The sequence below is a fragment of the Nothobranchius furzeri genome, chromosome 12, assembly GCF_043380555.1.
Source record: "Nothobranchius furzeri strain GRZ-AD chromosome 12, NfurGRZ-RIMD1, whole genome shotgun sequence".
NCBI classification, from domain to species: Eukaryota; Metazoa; Chordata; class Actinopteri; order Cyprinodontiformes; family Nothobranchiidae; genus Nothobranchius; species Nothobranchius furzeri.
The window spans coordinates 68535100-68554829 of NC_091752.1; the positions used below are offsets into that span (position 1 = coordinate 68535100).

At 44.2% G+C, this 19730-nt stretch overlaps 1 protein-coding gene across 6 annotated transcripts in view; it reads right to left on the minus strand.

Annotated features, from left to right (window-relative positions):
* Positions 1–19730, minus strand: part of LOC129157297 (zinc finger protein 84) — a 70619-nt gene that overhangs the window by 47979 nt on the left and 2910 nt on the right. For 3 of the 6 annotated variants that reach the window (XR_011515796.1, XR_011515795.1, XM_070542952.1), the window contains 2 exons: positions 4366–6697; positions 3954–4234 (listed from right to left, as the gene is read on the minus strand). The gene's annotated coding sequence lies outside the window, so the exon portion shown is untranslated. The remainder of the gene's footprint in view (positions 1–3953; positions 4235–4365; positions 6698–19730) is intronic. The other 3 variants (XR_011515797.1, XM_070542953.1, XM_070542954.1) reach the window with 2 other exon arrangements.

Genomic DNA, 19730 nt, shown 5'->3' on the forward strand with positions numbered 1-19730 from the left:
CGCGACAGCCCTAACAGACGCACTCTGAACAAGGAATCATTTCTTGATTTATTTTGTTACATCCACAATGTTCTGTGTGTGAGGTTTACAATGTCAGAACACCTGCATGAGACAGGTGTTAATTACAATCTGCCAGAATGACTCACCACCTTCAGATTTCTCCAACACCGTTAAAAATGATCAAATACGGAACATATCGGCGTGCGCAGGCCAGAGCGCTGAAGCTCGGCGCATTGTTACTATGAAGCTAGGGCACATGTGGAGGACACACACGCGCAAAAATATACTTGTTTTCAATGACGTTTATTTACACTTACTTTTTCTTAGGCCCACCCACAAATGAGTTTCTGGCTACGCTAATGGTGACGTATGACAGACTTCTCTGAGCTCCGCAGCCATTACACTTTTCACCTCGCGCACCCCCTAGCGGTAGGTGCGCGCACCCCACTTTGGGAATCCCTGCAGTGGAGGAAAATAAAAGAACCAACAAAGGCACAAAGGCAGAACCGGTCCAAACTTTGGGATCAAAAGTGCAGCTACACGCAGATTAGCTAATGCTAAAGCTAACAGTTAGCAGTCTCGCGATCAAGTGGCGCACAGAAAAATATATGATGATGATGATGATCGTAAAACTATGAAAGACTAAACTCTACAAGTGGATGAAAAGTCCCCACCATCCTGTTTATTCTGCAACCTGCAGCACTACGGATCAGAACCGCTGCAGATACGGGTCACATTACAGCTACAAGGCTACGGCAAGCCGTTGTGGTATATAATTCACAAACGCTTCTATCTTTGAACATAATTTGAACTGGATTATTGCTAACCCGTACATAATAGACATGCCACCATTACTTGTTAGCAGCAGAAATTAAATGTTATTACCATTTCCAACACAAGTGCATGTTAATGAAATGCATTATATTTTACTGCATATATTTATGTGTTATTATGACTAAGATGAGTGTTATTAATACAAACCTAAAATGTTACTGAAATGTAGGTCAAATATATAAAAATATTTTAACTATAAATATCAGATGGGAAAAAGGAACTAAACACCAATCTGATGCATACTATTGAGCCTTTCATAATAAGAGTCTGTTATTTCAGCCTGATCATTTTGTTGTTTTATTTCATATTTTTTAGCAGCAAACCAGTTTTGTTTCACTTGAAACGTTGTCAAATGGAATATTCTATTAATCGCCAGAAGCTTAGATTGGAACACTTAACGAAAACATATTTAGCCTTTAAAAAAGTGAGGCAGTTGAATGCACAGAGTACGCATGTGCTGGCGCACGGTCAGGATGGTACCACCTCTGCCTCAGTCTGAGCCAGGAAAAACCCTGATATAGAGCAAAGTTTTTAAACAGATTCACGATCCAACAAGTTAAAAAGTTCAGATAATGAGACCCTTGGTTTCAAACAACATGATGTAAACTAGGAAAATATGTCATTAATTAAGGTAACGTTATTTCATAAACAGTTCTCAGGGTTTCCCTTACATAGGCGTAGCTGTGGCGGCCCGCCACGCCTACAAGATCCCAAAGTTTATTTATTTTTGAGCTGTTTCCCGAGGAAGCAGTGAGAACTACTATGTTGTCGCTTGTGATCACAGCCGGCAGGCAGCAAGGAGGAGCAGGCAGGGCAGGGTGAAGTTACAGCATAAAGGTAGCAGTGGATATAATGCTTTTTGGTTTACATGTTTCAATAGCATTAAGATAAATGAGCGTTGACGATCTTGACAGGGTTTCCTCTCCCCACCAGGATAAGCATCACTTATTCATGTAAGATTTATTTATTTTTTCATGTCTGACTTTAACCGCATCTAATACTGTATTACGGCGTGAGCGCAACAGCGACAACTTAAGATCGATGTGTGAGCAGCCTGAGAGGTCGGGTGTTTCATCTGAACCCTTAAAACCTCCAGCAGGCTACGCTGCACTATTGACGTGTTAGCGCGCGGCGCTAACAACTTAGCGACGTGACATGTCTCGGAGAAAGCGTAAAAACACGTTGGACGCTTCTTCTGAAGCGGGAAAATAACACCTCTTCTTAAGCAGAGCACGACGTCGCCTCGACTGAGCTCGATAACATTGACCCAGCACAGCCACTGGGTCGTTGGAGCTGCCCCGTGACTGCCTGATGGAAAACCAGCGGGTTTCATCAGACTCGTAAAGTTTAGGGATGCACCGATCAGGTTTTTTGCTGCCGATCACCGATACCGATATCAAAGAATGCTGATCACAGATACTGATCACCGATACCGATCACGTGGATTGGCCAGAAACTTTCTACAACATTATAATGAGTGCTACAAACTACATAATCTGGGAATAAAGGAAATGCAACCTAATCTAAAATGGTCTGTATTAGGGTCGTCACGGTGTGAAAATTTAACCTCACGGTTATTGTGACCAAAATCACCACGGTTTTCGATATTATCGCGATTTTTTTTTTAAACGTGCTACATTTTCACACAATTAAATAAACCCTGTATGTCAGGAAAATATTGTCCTCAGTGTGTGTCTAAATTTTGCCTAAAATGTGTTGCTTTGTAATTATGTTGTTTATTTGTTTACATTTTTTCCCTTTAGTCATTAAAATACCAATATTTGCCCATAACTTCTTATTTTATGTCTGTTTGATGTCATCATTTTAAAAATATTAGATCAGATCCTCAGTACTCAAGTAGCCTTCTAATCAGATACTTTTTTACCCTTACTTGAGTAATAAACCCTATATCAGGAAAATATTGTCCTCGGTTTGTGTCCTTCCAGTGAGCTTTGCAGATGTGGGAAAATGTCATCAGGCAGTAATCGTTGTTAAATTCATAATTATTCTCGGAGAGAGACCAACTCTTATCTGCCCCTGGGAGCCCCGTAATGCATAGCGTCATTTCAACATGGGGGTGTCCGCGACACGGTTTATATGCAGGTAGCGGCGCTGCGGCTGCTTTATATAGCGACTCGTTGCATTCTCCCTCAACCCAAATCCTCGAATCACGCATTTTAGCTAAAACGCTAACGTTAGCTTGCCTTGCGTTGACTGTAGAGTTGTGGGTGATGGTCACGCAGATGTGTCATGAGATTTGAAGCGTCTCCGTCTCCGCCTCTGGCCATTATTTCAGCTTTAGCTTCAAGAAAGTTTTGGTTGTAAACATCAAAGCGCGCATGTGCCGCCGGCAACTTCAGCAGATGATACGGTGGCTGGTAAGGGTCACCGCGCCTACAACGCAGCCACGGTAATCCACCGAGATAATATAGTTTTTTTAAAAACGGGACGGTTATTATTATTGTCAACTTTTTTTTTACCGGGGTTTACCGCTACCCGGTTATCGTGACGACCCTACCTGATCGGTCTGCTTTGATCTATGTTGAAAACTCCGATCAAAACCGATAGGGGCGCTATCGGCCGATTACGATCAAATGCCGAACCATCGGTGCATCCGTAGTAAAGTTTCTTGTTTTTGCTGGGGACCCCCTGTATTTTACCGCTCCCTCCTGCAGTCTTCCCCTATTAGACCATTTATTGCAGCACGGATATACTGAATAGTTTCACAACTTTTAAATCAAAAAGATAATCAGTCCATCGCCATTCTCCTTCCCAGCACCTCCGTTCTGCTGACTCCAACCTCCTTTCCCCTTTCAGAACAAAACATGGCACCATGGGGGATCGAGCCTTTGCAGCCGCTGCCCCACACTTTGGAACTCTCTCCCACTAAACATCAGGAACGCCGTCTCTCTTTCTACTTTTAAGTCACTGCTTAAAACCCACTTCTTTAAATTGGCCTTCTCTTAAGATCAACCCAGCATCCCCCAGTCTGTTTACTATGTTTCATGTTGTTTTATTATGTGTTTATTGCATTTTTTGTGAAGCCTGACTGACCTAAAAGTGCTAGACAAGTTTAATGTATTATTATTATTATTATTATTATTATTATTATCACTTACAACCGCAGAAGGCAAAGTGTGTCCCCACTCCCTGTTCAGCCATTTTCCTGCACCAGATCTGGCGTTTACAGATGTTTCACACCTGTGTGAATAACACAGCTGTCTAAGAGAAAAACCACTTCTCCAACTCATTTACTTATTTACATATCTGAAAGGTGGCAGCCCTACCTGTGTCCATGCTGTCCAGGTCCAGGTGGTGAAGAACACACGATGAATCAGTCCCAGCTGATGGATGATCCTGAAGTGGTAGCAGGTTTTCTTTAGCCGTGTTTAGCTAACAGCTGCAATAGAAACAAAGCAGGAGAGCTGATTAAGATGCTGCTTCAGAACAACGCAGGAGATTAAAGATCCAACGCTTTGGTACTGATCAGCTGAGGACAGATCCAGTCTGGAAAAGAGGACCTTTGCTCACCAGAGTTCACAGAGTTCTCTTCTGTTCTTCCAGCTACAGACTAAATAGAAGATGGATGCTCTACAAAAATACTAACAACGGTTTCTCCTGTTTAGTTCTGTCTGGTGGCTCACTAAAAGTCAAATCCAGAATGGCAGCATCTCATGGAGCCAACAAGGAAAGCAAGGTGTGATATCAGCAGAGGGCTGGAAGCTGAAAAGGTAAAGAACAACACAACCTGAGGGTTCCTCGTCTCCAGCTGAGCAAAGAGCACTAAAGGGTTTCGTTTAGAGTTTACATGAAGAAGTAGTGAGTTTATTTATTTATTTATTCTTTATTTAACCAGGAAGGTCCCATTGAGATCACAAACCTTACTTTCAAGGGAGTCCTGGCCAAGAGGCAGCTCCACGGACGTGTAATGTACATGAAAACACAGGAATCCCAGCTAAATGAACTTTAGGTGTGTTTTAGCAGAATGCTATTGTGTTTTCAGTATTATTATTGATTACTAAGTCATTATATTATACATTTACTCAGTAGAATGTGTCTTTCTAAAGTTGTATTTATTTTTATTTACATGTAAATATGCACCCCTGAAAAACATCTGCTTAACGAATGCTCTGAAACATCAGCTGGCATTTCTTTTTAGCCTGTTTTGTCTATTTAATACTTGCTACTTGGTTCATTTTCATGCTGAATGCTGTTGAGTAAACTTCTGTCTGTAGCAAGGAGCTGCTGGTGTGTGTGTGTCTGTTCTATGGATCTCTTTATTAAAACTATTTAACGGTAATAAAATAGTTTGTTGATTTTAAACAGGGAAAACCCCACTCGCGATTTAGCGATAGCATGATGCTAACTCCATTAGGCCGCTAGCGTGCTTTCCCTCACAAAGAAACGGTGTCCACTCACCAAGTGAACTGCTCCACTCACTAAAGACGGTAAATGTTCCAGATCCAACTACGTTACTGACTGTACTACCGACTACTGACTACCAAAACTCACCAAGTCCACCGAGTTATCTCAGAACAGCACAGCTTCTAGGTCGTGTCTCGATGGCTTCCAAGTTGAACCGTTCAAAACAATAGTGATGTGTCGGTTGCGAACGAACCGGCTCTAAGAGCCGGCTCTTTGAAGTGAACGAGCTGGTGTTGTGCCATATATCGACTCGCTGCCAAAAAATGATCAGCCACCGCGGGATCGCGCACGGTTAGGGTAATTGCATTTCTAGATGAAATTCCCCAGGATTTCACCCTAAAACTCGGCATATCTAGCAATATGGACATTCAGAAAGCAGAGATAACCTCTTCCAGTACTTAAACAGATGTTTATCGCGGATATTAGCTTTTCCAGTTCGGAAGTTGTTTTAAGTGTTGCTATTTGTCTTAAACGTTCACAATGAGGATATATTAATCCTTTTTGCAATATTTGCGATTGAAAGATGGTTTGTGGTAAGAACTGGCTTTCTTTATGTTACAGCCTTGATACTAAAAAATAAATAAACAATGTAAAATGGCGCCCTGTATTGAATGTAAACGTCGTATAAATGTAAATAAACAATTCTCCAGCGATTTGATTTTTTCCCCTTCCTTTCTTTAGTCCACTTGACATGGAGCCACAGTTAACTAGTTTGGGGCACATTTTTACTTGAAAAATAGTATTTAAACTGATCAAGCTTTGGCTTTAATGACACTGTGTAGGTTACTATCTATACATTACTTTGCTCTATTTAAAAGTAACAAGATAAAAGCACTTCAGCACATAAAATTAAGATTGTCACTTGTCAATTAGAGACTACACCCTCGTGTTTACCTATAAGAAACGCCTCAAAATATCTTTAAATTCTTTATTGATGATTTAATTGTAGACAACTAAAATGGCATTTTTTTGCCAAAAAGTGATTGAATCGCTCAGATTTTCACAGAGGCTAAAATTGACCAAATAAGGGTTTTATGTATTATCTGTTGATGTTATTGTATTCATACTGTCTACTGTATCATCATAAACACCCCAAAAATGGCAAAAAAAAAAAGATAATTTCCCTTGCCAAATATTGATTAGTGTCCTGGTCACGTGTAAAGGGTTAAATTTACCTAAATATTACTTCATTTATTATCTCTTGATTTTTTATTTCAAGTACACATTAATCTGACAAAGCAGCATTAACATATTCTCTGCACAATAGATAAAGTTCCTTAGTGTTTGAACGCTCCCAATTTTGTGCCAGGAGCAAATGCAGTCCAGCATGCTGCTCTTCAGTGAGGGGACTGTCGAACTCCGGGGCCACAGCAGCACCGTCCACATCTGGGCTGTACTCTGCTGCAACATCCCAGTCGATGTCTGGCTTTTGGAAATCCTGACATTACAACAAGAGAACAATGATAATGTTTCTATATTAAGCTGCAATTTGACAACAAATAAGCAAAATTTCCTAAATTTTAATAGAACCCAAATTATCACATTGTGTATACAGGGGTGTGCAGGATTACTATTTGCCAAAATTAGATTAAAAAAACTTACAAATAGCAGGGATAAGAATAACAAAAATTCAAAATGGTTTTGATTTAGAACTTTTACTAATTTGCAGGGGTGTAATTGTCATTTACTTGCATCACCGTAATTAAGTACAGTTTGCAATTTAAATTTTTAACCTTTAGTAGGTTTTAGGGCTGGTTGATGAATAAAAGCATATTAATTTTAAAAAATCTTATCGATCAATGGATAATTATTTCAAAATTTTAAAACCGTAGTAGAGAATATGTATTGAAGTGCATCCCTGGCCATTTTATACTATTTCTTTAAGCGACAGTCTGTAGTTTTCTGCCACTAGGGGGCAGCACGTACCTAAATCATAACAAACAAGCTACATTTTTGTGTTCTGTGAGGAGCCTACCAATGAATAGCCGTAAAGGCCACAAAAAAAGCCCTGGGAGTGTTGTAGCACAATTTTTTAACGGGCTAACTACCTTGTCAGATCGTTCAACCTCCTGCAAAATGACAACAAGCACATCGGACTCCCTTTCATCAGTCAGCAGTAGAGAAATGCCATATTTCACATTCAGTATTTTTTAAAGTGGCGTTCAGTATGTTCATAGAGCTCCTCATTTAGCTTCATGTTTGTGTTTCAATCTTTATTCAACAAATTTTTTAAGCTTCCTGTAGAAAGCGAGGAGATCGTGACGTAACGGTTTTCTATTTTTACATAACTTTATTAACAAACAAAGCTTACAGGCAGATATAACTGCTGGTTGTTGGAACTGTGAGCTGCACAAAAACAGGCATAGTTGCTCCAATGACTGGATTCAAATTGGGTTTTGGAGTTAGAAACCTACTCAATATGGCGGTGAAGCAGTTACTCTCCAGCAGCCAATGATGTCTATGGTACGGCTTATGTAGATAGAAACATGCTGTCTAAAGCCTGGTTCATGCTTCTCCGTCAGCTCCGCAAGGGACAGACACGCACGGATTAATGGAAGTGTTTTGCTCTCATACTTCTCCGTCTCCTGGAGAGTGTTGCAAAGCAATTGCCCGGCAGGACACCAGAGGGCGTAGCGCTGTTCTGTGGTATCCTGTCATGTATCGGTCCAAGATAGTGTGTTTATATTGTGTTTTTTGTGTATATAAGAGACTTTTTAACACTGACAAATTTGTCTCTCATCCTCCTCCATCTCTTCATGCGCTCGCCACCTCTAAACCCACGTTTCCTGTCATTTCCGTCCACAAATAAAACGCTTGCTGCGCATCTTTTCACTCCTCCAGTCACGGGGGAACTAAATATTCATGTTTTTAGAGTTTTTTCGTGAGGTATTCTTCAAGCTTCTCCGTGTCTGCCGCTAGTTATCCTCGGCTCTCTTTATGTTTTTGAGGGCACAATGCCGGTGGTGTAGACGACAGCCGCGTCCTGACCAATCACAAGCTTGCATTGTCCATCTCGACTGACGGCTCTTTAGAAAAGAGAGCTCGACTCCATCCGTCCTTGCGGAGCTCTCCGGCAGGCCCGCAAGGACGTTGCGTGTCTCCGCACTGACGCAGACGGAGAAGCATGAATCAGGCTTAAGGCTACGTTCACACTGCAGGTATTAAAAATCCATTCAGATTTTTTGAGTAAATTTAATTTTTTGTGTGGTTATTCACATTATAACTGAAATACAACAGCAAACACTCTCCTGCGTTAACGTTAAAAGTGATCCGCATGTACAGAAGAGAACAAGAACTCACACACTAGGAGCTCTGTGGAGTCTGAACTGAGAGGTGGAGCTGTGATCCCAAGAGCTTCACTGACAGACTTCATCCACAATTCCAGGATCACACCTGTCAAGTCTCCTGTTTTGAGCTGGAAACTATTTTCAAAACTAAACTATTTTACTCCTTATTCCCACAGTCGTCCCATGTTAGTATTTTCCCTCACTTAAGCCGCTTTCACATCTGGGTCGGCATGGACGCGTTCGGAACCAAATGTTTTGTTCACATATGGCTCACATGTGTGTATTTCGTTCTGAGGAGACTTCTTTTTTCAGACTACTTCCCTCGGAGGTCCGGCTGGTGCCGAGCAGACACTATGGACTGATTGGCAGCTGAAACTCACACCTACCGCCACTGCCGGATTAACGCAAAGGCAAAGTAGGCACATGCCTAGGGCCTGATTGGCTGGATGGGGCCCAGACAGAGGAACAAAATGAAAAATAAAGAAATTAAAAATTAAATGTACAAATGTCCTATGACAGCATTTGTAGATAGGACTCCTATCTACAATTTGTTTCAATATTTATTAATTAACTAAAAATAGTGACAATGTTTATCTTAACCATAGACCGTTTCATTGGCTACGTCACATTAAGGTGCCACCCAATTAAGGACGTCAGAGAAGCGGTCAGAGTCAGAGCGGGACACAACAAAGCTAGCAGGTGTTTTTGAGTAGGCTAACTTTCACGATGCTTTCGGGTGCGGCAAAATGTAAAAAAAAATAAAATAAATGAAGAGGAACAAAAGAAGAGACAGCGGGGGGCTTTACAGAAGTTTCTGTCGGGCTGCTCGGGCAGCCGTCCGACAGCTGTGAACCTGCTCGAGTCAGCAGAGCCAGAGGCCGGGCCCAAGCCAGACCCGGAGGAGACACGGCCCGAAGACGCTGTGTAAGATGCGGCGGAAGACGCTGTAGCACCAACGCCGTCAACATCAACGCCTTCACAGAAGGACAAACTGGAAGAACAGCAGCCAGCCAGAAGTGAGCCCAATATAGTCTTACAGGAGCCTCTAGACCCAGAAAGGGTGTTAACAACTAGCTACCCATCTGATCCTGCAAAGTGGTACCAAACTGATGGCACGGTGCGTGAGTACTTTGCACTAAACCATCCCCCTCAAAATACTGGATATTCTTCAGCATCACAGAGGAAATGTGGAGACATAAACCGAAGCTTAACCAAGGAACATTTCTTTAGACGTGTTTCTGCTGTGACTGAGGCCTGTGATGCTGGAAGGCTGAAGATTATCCCGGAGTGGAGCATGCTAAATGGTTTCCTTGGTAAGTGTTGCTGGTTTTATTAATTATTTTTCAAATAATTTTATTAATGTTCAAATAGCAAAACAATAAGTTCACACTCAGAAAATTGACACAGAATTTCTGGTTCAGCAGAGGCAAAAACAGCCTGAATGAGCACAAAGCAAGATCAAAACTTAAGATAACGTTTTCATTTTATTAAAATACTTTCATTTAAGATTATAGATTGTATAAAATTTATACTGTAATCATTTAAGCTGTGTGTTTATAGTTTGTTTTTGCGCCTTTAAAACATGCTTCAGTCCATTCAAATTAATCTATTCTTGAATGTCTTTCCACCATCATGTGATTAATTTGTCAACATTTATAAATGTTGTAAGCTATTGTATTTTGCAGAAAAAGTTGTAATTAAATGTGTTGATTAAATATAAACAGCAAATAAGAGACACATATTTGCTCTGTTTACATAGTTTAATGGCACCTAGTGGTTATTTACTGGTACCGCCTTGACATTGACACTCCCAATCGATAAGATGAGGATCATTTATTAGCATTTAATACAGCTGTGTAATGACGTATAAATTATTATTATCAAAAAATTGTCTGATAGAATGTTTTACATACAAACAACCAATTTGTAACCAAAGACTAGGCTATGTAAAATGTGAATGAACTTTTATAAGTAACTTTGGTAAGTTTCAGATTTCAGTTCATTAAATAACATCGATGGAGGGGGGGCCATAAAATGCAGCCTGCCTAGTGTAGTCCATTTATTTAATCTGGCTCTGCCTACCGCTTCCGATTGGGGAGTTGGATCAAACACCGGGGGGTTTCCGCATGTGCGATTACTTTTCATCCTGGTTGCTGTTTAGCCCACATGAAGCACTAAGCTGCTGTCTCCCTCTCCGCAGCAGAGGAGGACAGCAGTGTGTGTGTAGCAGCGGTTATAAGGACACGTCTGCAGCGGAGGACACTACAGCGCTGAAGTAGGAAGGATTACAGGAGAGCAGATTATTAGAGAAGCGCAGTGTGTGTTGATGCAGCGGTTTGATGAGGAATTATTGTTTAGCATAGGCGGACATCGCAGACTTCTTCCGCGCGTCTTTACCACCGCCCACATGCTCGGGGATTTCCGCATTCCTGAGAAGTCCTGGGAATCACATGTGAAGAAGAAACCACCCGTTCTATTCCGAACTCACGCGGCTGAGCCCCGACCATAGCAAAACATCAAAAACCGGAACTAGAAAAACTTTTAGCGCTGAACTAACCTTCAAAATTAAATGTTAACCCTAACGTTTACTGTTGAAACCATTACAACATGTTTGAGGTAATTTGGCCACTCCGGCTCTCTGTAGTGGTTTCCCAATTACACGAGGGAGGGAGGGGTAAACAGAACTCTGTTGGTAACCACGGTGAACAGGCTTGAAGAAAAATGAACGAATATCCCCAAATAATTAAAAACCATGAAGCCAAATGCAAAGTTTAGGGCAGAACATTGACCCAGAGGTTTTCTGATTGAGCAGATTTGTGAGAAGATGTCACACAGTGGAATGTGTGTTTTTCTGTTGCTTTAAATTCTTTTATTAATTGTTGGAATTTCTTAACAGTTTTGTGTTATTGCATGATTTTGTCGTGTGTTGTTGGTTTTATGTGCCTGTTTAGTTTAGATTGTTTTGCCACTGTTGACATGACCGTCACCTGAAGAGGTGGGCGTGACTGGGAGAGCGCACCAGGTGCGCATAGTTAGCGGGCTGATAAAGGGAAGAAGCTGCAGAACTGCAGGAGAGAGGAAAAAGAGACCAAAGAAACAAGAAGGCAGAGGGACTGGACTAATATGTGGACGTAGCACAGAACGCGTTGGATCGCAGGAGGACCGGTTCATCCCTGGCGTGCAGCGACAACGAGTGGCAGCAACACCTTTGAATGACAGCAGGGCAGAGGTTGGACCTCTGCCTGCATCCGTGAGTAAACGGCTTCCTCTGTTGTATGCTGGGTGACGCGCCGTATGGGCCGATCCGACGAGAAAGAGATTGCACTGCGTCACAGACAAAAGTTCTGCCCCAGTGTTCTGTCCTTGTCAGGGAGAAGCGGCGAGAGCCCCCGGGAGAGCACGCCTGAGACGAGTGTCTGCTGAGAGCGAGACCACAGACTGCTGGAGTCGGACGCTGAAGCCGGGACGCCGCCTTTCCCATCCTGTTCGTGACGTTGTGGATCTGGGAGGAGCCCAACTATCTTTTGGGGTCTTTTTGAAGAACGTTTTGAACTGCTTTTATGGACTCAAATGTTTAGTTGTATGTTTTTAGACGAGGGCTTTTATTTAGTTAATAAAAGAGGTTGCAGGCAAACTTCTGCTCTCTGGTGTCTCTGTCCCTCTGGTTTTGCACCCTCGCTCTCCACCTGTGTCGTTGTGAACCCCTGTGTGACGCTGGAGCTCTGCCGCTCCGGCGTTGCCTAGGTTACATAATTTGGCGTTGTTGGCAGGACACAGGTTTGGGAGCGGGGTTGTGTGCCTAGGGGCGGAGACAAGAATGATGATGCCTGTGTATCCGGGTGCCCCTTGGGTACCAAAGTACAGGGGTTTGGATGCCGATGTTTCATATGGGGATTGGAAGGAGCAACTGCAGGGGTTGTTAAATGCCCAAGAGATGGAGGAACCCAGGAAGGTAGAAATCTTAATTGGGGCTCTGAGTGGTGAGCCAAAACGTCAAGTTGCTGTGTTGGAAGAAGCAGGCAGAAACAGAGTTAAGAAAATTTTTGAGTATTTGGATTCTCTGTATGGTGACAATACTCCTGTGGCAGTGTTAAGGTCACAGTTTTTCAGTTGTATTCAGAAACCAAATGAGTCGGTGAAAGCATTCGCCTTGAGATTAAGGGAGCTATATTGCAGGCTACAGCGGCGCAGCCCTGACCACGCACCTGCTGAGGAGAGCTTGCAGGAACAGATGCTGTTGGGTTTGTGTGAAGGCCCCCTGTCACAGACTCTACGAGCTTATGTGCAGCACCACCCTGAAGATGACTTTGCAACTGTCCATCGGGAGGCTTTACTGTTAGAAGAGGAACAGCTGGGATGCCAAAGACTGCAAACTACTTGCTTCACAGTGGGTGAGTCCGTAAGGAATAAACCATTGTGTGAACCAGACTGGAAGGAGAAGTTTAAAAAAGAAATTCTGGACGATGTAAAGAGTCAAATGAGAGAAATCGTAAGAGATGTTTTTGATGAGATTAAACCTCGCCTGCCGCAGCAAAGTCAGACAAGTCCAGTTCCTAATAAACCAAGATTTAAGCCGAAGCGCTCCGGTTACACCAATAGCTGGACACGGGATGGGGAGCCCATATGTCATCGCTGTAAGCAAGCTGGACATATTGCCCGGTTTTGCCAAACCACTCTGGACCAACCACCGCCGTTAAACTAAGTAACTCTGCTACTGAGGCCCAGGTGGTGGGGACAATGTGTATATCCAGTAAACAAAGGGCCACCACATCTTTCATTGGACAGTGTCCCCTCACAGAAGTGTGCATGGGAGGAGTTAAGATGACTGCACTGTTGGATACAGGCTCTCAGGTCACATTGGTGCAACAACTGTCGCGTGCCCGTCCCATTTACCGGTTCCTTTAAAACCCAGTTCCGTTAGAACTTATGAGACGGTGCATCCATCAGGGTTCGGGGGGATGTCGGCGAGTATTATTGTACTAGAACCTGGATTGGACCATCTAATTAGAATCTTGTCTTTTATTTTAAAGGTGAAATGACTTGCACGAATAGCCAGCCCCAGAGTGCTACACTTCTTTTAAACTCGTTACCTTTTGGTTAAGATACTAGAGAGAAGTCTGGAGGCAAGCCAAGCCTCTCAGCAATTGTTTGGGTTACCCGGAATTAATTGCGCCTCTAACAGCTTATGTGGGAGGTTGGTAACTATAAAATGATTTATGCTAGTTGATCAGGCTATCATAATTTTATCAATTTATTTATTAATCCAACCTTCCAGCTGATTAGAGACTTTTTCAACCTGCAATCAGAGCCAAAATAACCTCGAATATTCTGCTTTTATCGCCCTTAAGACAACTCGTTACTCGCAAGGAGGGGAAAGTTAAAACTTCCCTTATCTTAAGGTTTCTTTATATTATTCTGTTATAAACTGTAAAGTAAGTCCCGATAATTCAGAGACCGATCATCGATAAGCTTACCTCTGTGCAATTATGGCCAGGGCCCCAAACGTGAAGCTTTAGAGAAAACCTGAAAGAATCAGGATTATGTTTCTTTTTCAAAAAAGGTTTATTACAAAATCAAAATACAAAAATGGGTAAAGTGAAAAACAACTGCTATCCCCCACGGAGGAATTAGTTTAAAATGATTAAATAAGAGTTAGTTTACACTAGCTCTTGTCTTCTCAGAATCTCCCCAAGAACTCTTTTGTCTAGCTCTGCTTCTCTCCAAAAAACTGCCTGTCATCCCCCATCCAGCAGAACGGGTGATGACCCCTCCAAATCTGCTCTGTCTCTTCTTGTCGTCTGCCCCAGCTCTCTCTCTCCGATCTGAGCTGCATCCTTTTATATCATTTCTGAGACTGCTCTAAACAATGTAAGAGTCACAAGTCATTCTCTCCTGACAGTTTAGGTCAAGGGGTCATTTACCAAATACACTTTTTTAGCTCTACATAAGACATTTGGTATCATTTTCACTACATGCAGTATTCACATGAGGGCACAAAAGTTACATGCTGCACTCCTGGAATGAGAGCACAGGTCATAAATCTTCATGTTGGTAGCAAATTGTAGATCTTCCTCCAGCATTCCTGAGAGCTCCTGGGTCCAGTTGGACTTTCCTCACTCCATGCCAGTCCTTCTTTTCCCGCCAGAGGTGGAGTTAGGGGCGGGCCCAGGGGTGGGTCCATGGGTGGATCCACAGAAGCCAGCCTGTTTTTTGACCCTTTGCCTAGTTCTGTCCTCACCAGCAAGTCCTGAACTATTGTCCTCTTGACCCTTGTATGACCCTTGTCTCTGACCACTGTTTCTAAGCCTTGACCGGCTGCTGGGACTTGCAACACAACAGGTGATGGACACTCATTTTCCAGAAGTGAATAAAACTGACACACCCCTAATATTTGCCTTAAAAGCAGCCAATGGGCTCAAAATACCATATACTGGTTATGCCGTTATGGATTTCGAAGTGGAAGGTGTTAAAATACCAGGAAAAGGGATTGTAATTGTGAAAAATGATTGCTCCACACACCCTGTCATTGTGGGGATGAATGTGATCAGTGCATGTTGAGATGTTGTCTTCACCAAAGGCAAGTCTGCTTCTCTTCCCCAGACATTCCAAGCTTACAGAGCCTGGAAGGATGCTTTTGCTATCTGCCGAGAGACTGTTGCTACTCGAACTGATGGATTTCTGGGTTATGTCTGACCTGCCAGCCGCAGAGGAGTTCGGGTGCCCCCAAATTGTGAAGTTACAGTCTGGGGCCGAGCATGCGGAGGCAGGGGCGGAGCAGAACATTTGGTGTTGGTGGACACCCTACCTGGGGATAAACCCTGGGGAATAGCCAGAACTCTAGCTGTACTTAAAGAAGGAAGACTTCCTATCAGACTATGTAACCCCCACCCGCATGAAGTCATTATAGGTCGCTACCAGAAGCTGGGTCAGCTGTACCAGGTGGAGGATTCTGATGTACAGATGGACAATGACCTTAGTCTGATGATGGGATCTGATGGCGTGGTGGAGGTGGGTGTGGTGGAGGCAGCTGGACCAGAGGAGCCTGCAATCCCTGATGAGGAGGTGAGCCAATTAACCAATTGTATGGATTTGACCCCACAGCAGAAGGCAGAGCTGCGGGCCCTGCTTCAGAGATGGTGGAAAGTGTTTGCTGTGGATGAGGAGGACTATGGAAAATAGATCTGGTTCGTCACCAGATCCACACAGGTGACACACCACTTATTAAACAGAAGTACCGTCCATTACCACCACTGATGTACAAGGAGATTAAGACACTATTCACCGATGTGTTGGATAAGGGGGTCGTTCGGGAAAGTAGTAGTCCCTGGGCAGCCCCGATCGTGTTGGTGAGGAAGAAGGATGGTAGCTGGCGGTTCTGTGTTGATTATAGAAAACTTATGCAGTAACTCACAAAGATGCCTTCCCACTGCCACGAATTGAGGAGACCCTGACATGTTTGACCAGAGCAGAGTGGTTTTCGACGTTGGATCTTGCCAGCGGATACTGGCAAGTAGAAATTGACCCTCGGGATCGTGAGAAAACTGCTTTTACCACCCCTCTGGGTTTGTTTGAGTTCGATCGCATGCCTTTCGGGCTTTGTAACGCCCCCGCCACGTTCCAACGGTTGATGCAGTGGTGTTTAAACAGCCACCTGTCAGAATCGGTGTTGGTTTATTTAGATGATATAATCATCTACTCACCTGCAACAGTTGGAAACTGTGGCAACATGGGCTGAGACTGAGGTTGGAAAAATGTAAGCTGCTTCAGCGGCAGGTAAAGTACCTCGGGCATCTTGTTGATCAGCATGGGGTGAGACCAGATCCCGAGAAAATCCAGGCTGTCCAGGACTGGCCTGTTCCATCTACCACCCGTCAGGTCAGAGCCTTTTTAGGCCTCTGCATGCCCTTCTAATAGGGCGTCCTTGCCATAAAAGATCAGACACACAGATTCAGTGGTCCGCCAAATGTCAAGAATCATTCGAAATTTTGAAGGCTGCCCTCGTGAGACCCCCCCCCCCCCCCCCCCCATTTTGGCCTATGCTGATTTCTCCAAGCCGTTTGTACTTTACACTGATGCTAGTAACCAAGGTTTGGGTGCTGTGTTAGCCCAGGTACGAGACGGCAAGGAACATGTGGTTGCATATGCCAGTAGGAGTCTACACCCCACCGAGCGGAATGACGCCAACTACAGCTGGTTCAAATTGGAACTTTTAGCCCTAAAATGGGCAATTGCAGAGAAGTTCAAGGACTATTTGACAGGGGCAAAGTTTGTGGCGTATACAGATAACAATCCAGTTGCCCACATTCATACTGCCAGACTGGGGGCAGCAGAACAACGTTGGGTGGCACAACTGGCTTCCTTTGATTTTGAAATCAAGTACAGGGCGGGAAAAGAAAATACTAATTCTGATGCCCTTTCCAGGTTTCCAGCAGATTGCCAAGCAGCCCGTGCAACCACCTGTAACGTCCTCTTAAGTGAGCGACAGGAGCCTTTGCCACAGATGGATGACTGGAAGGACGCTCAAGAACAAGATGGGGAACTACAAATACTGAAGCAGTACGTGGTTCAGGGGACACTCCCTGATGCGGGGGTGAGAAGAACGCTGCCCAAGTCTGTGCAGAAGTGGTTGCACCAGTGGAGAAGGCTTCGGCTTCGTGGGGAAGTGCTCTGTAGGGAGGTAATGGACACCAACACCAATGAAACAATGTTCCAAGTCCTCTGCCCTGTAGGAAAGCGGGAAGAGGTGTGGAGGAAATACCATGAGGCGGCTGCACATGCAGGTGTGGAGAAGACGCTGTCCAGAATACGTTTCTTTTTCTGGCCCGGCATGGAGAATGAGGTGCGTGGGTTCCATCTAGGTTGTGCTGCCTGTAGCCTGCAAAATAGAGATCAGCCTAGAGCCCCACTAAAGCCTATTGTGGTCTCGTATCCTCTGGACGTTGTGGCCCTGGACTACCTCACATTAGGGAGGCCCACAGACCGATATCAGAACATTTTGGTCATGACTGATCTTTTCACACACTATGCTTGGGCAGTTCCCACTAAAGATCAGACCGCACAGACGACAGTACATGCCCTATGGACTCATGTGATCCAGCCTTTTGGCTGTCCTGCCAGGCTACATTCAGATAGAGGGGCTAGTTTTGAGTCTGCACTAATGTATCAGTTATTCAGGTGTTATGGCATCCCAAAGAGTAAAACCACAACATATCATCCTGCTGGAAATGGAGGGGTTGAACGACTGAACCAGACACTACTGCATATGTTGCGTTCACTTAAGGCAGAGAGACAGCAGAGGTGGCCAGATCTCCTCACCGAGCTGTTGCAGGCATACAATAACACAGTTCATAGCGCCACAGGGTACGCTCCATCATACCTAATGTTTGGGCGGCATTTGAGACAGCCAGTGGATGTTAACCTAGGAGTGGAACAGGGATCACTTTGTTATGATCTTGGAGGATGGGTTAGAGACCACCACCAAAAATTGTCTTTTGCTTATGAAACAGCAAGGAAAAATATGGTGGCTGCTGTCAACCAAAACAAGGAGGTCTATGACAAAAGGGCACAGGCTCTGCCATTAGCACCAGGAGAGAGGGTTTGGATTAGGGACAGGAACAGGCAGGGGGAAGGAAAGTTGCACCCAGGTTGGGCCTCAGAACCACATGTTGTAGTGGAAAGAGTCGGGGATACAGGTGTGGTGTATAAAGTGCAGCCAGAGAAAGGGGGAAGAGAGAGAGTCCTTCACCGAAATGCATTAAAGTTATGCACCACCCCAGCAGTGGACAGTATCCAACCGATAGATGAGGTAGGCCCAGGGGTTGAGACGGTAATTGAGCCTCCATTCTATTGTGTTATGCCCAACGTGCTTATTTTGCAGCCTGAAGGACTGCCAGAACTTCGGCGTTCCGCAAGGTCTAACCTTGGTCAGCCACCAGCATGTTATTGTCCACTGGAGTGATGTATCAGGGACTGTCACAGTTAAAATGTGGGGGGATGTCACACAGTGGAATGTGTGTTTTTCTGTTGCTTTAAATTCTTTTATTAATTGTTGGAATTTCTTAACAGTTTTGTGTTATTGCATGATTTTGTCGTGTGTTGTTGGTTTTATGTGCCTGTTTAGATTGTTTTGCCACTGTTGACATGACAGTCACCTGAAGAGGTGGGCGTGACTGGGAGAGCGCACCAGGTGCGCATAGTTAGCAGGCTGATAAAGGTAAGAAGCAGCAGAACTGTGGGAGGGGAGAGGAAAAAGAGACCAAAGAAACAAGAAGGCAGAGGGACTGGACTAATATATGTGGACGTAGCACAGAACGCGTTGGATCGCAGGAGGACCGGTTCATCCCTGGCGTGCAGCGACAATGAGTGGCAGCAACGCCTTTGAATGACAGCAGGGCAGAGGTTGGACCTCTGCCTGCATCCGTGAGTAAACGGCTTCCTCTGTTGTATGCTGGGTGACGCGCCGTATGGGCCGATCCTACGAGAAAGAGATTGCACTGCGTCACAGACAAAAGTTCTGCCCCAGTGTTCTGTCCTTGTCAGGGAGAAGCGGCGAGAGCCCCCGGGAGATCACGCCGGAGACGAGTGTCTGCTGGGAGCGAGACCAGAGACTGCTGGAGTCGGACGCTGAAGCCGGGACGCCACCTTTCCCATCCTGGAAATTCCCTCCGCGTGACGTTGTGGATCTGGGAGGAGCCCAACTATCTTTTGGGGTCTTTTTGAAGAACGTTTTGAACTGCTTTTATGGACTCAAATGTTTTAGTTGTATATTTTTAGACGAGGGCTTTTATTTAGTTAATAAAAGAGGTTGCAGACAAACTTCTGCTCTCTGGTGTCTCTGTCCCTCTGGTTTTGCACCCTCGCTCTCCACCTGTGTCGTTGTGAATCTCCGCGTGACGCTGGAGCTCTGTCGCTCCAGCGTTGCCTAGGTTACATATATACGTTTGTGGTACCAAGAACTGGGTGTGAGTGTAGCCTCATTGTGGTCCCCCACAACATGATGAACACAGGCTTTAAAAACTCTGGACATCTCCTGTGATTTAGATTCATCATATATTTCCCCCAGTTTCAGCTGAGTGTCTCATTTAGTAACAAAACATGATTGTGAACTCTCTCTCAAGTCAAGTTTATTATATAGCCCATTTCATACACAAAACGGTAGCCCAATGTGCTTCACATAGTTAAACA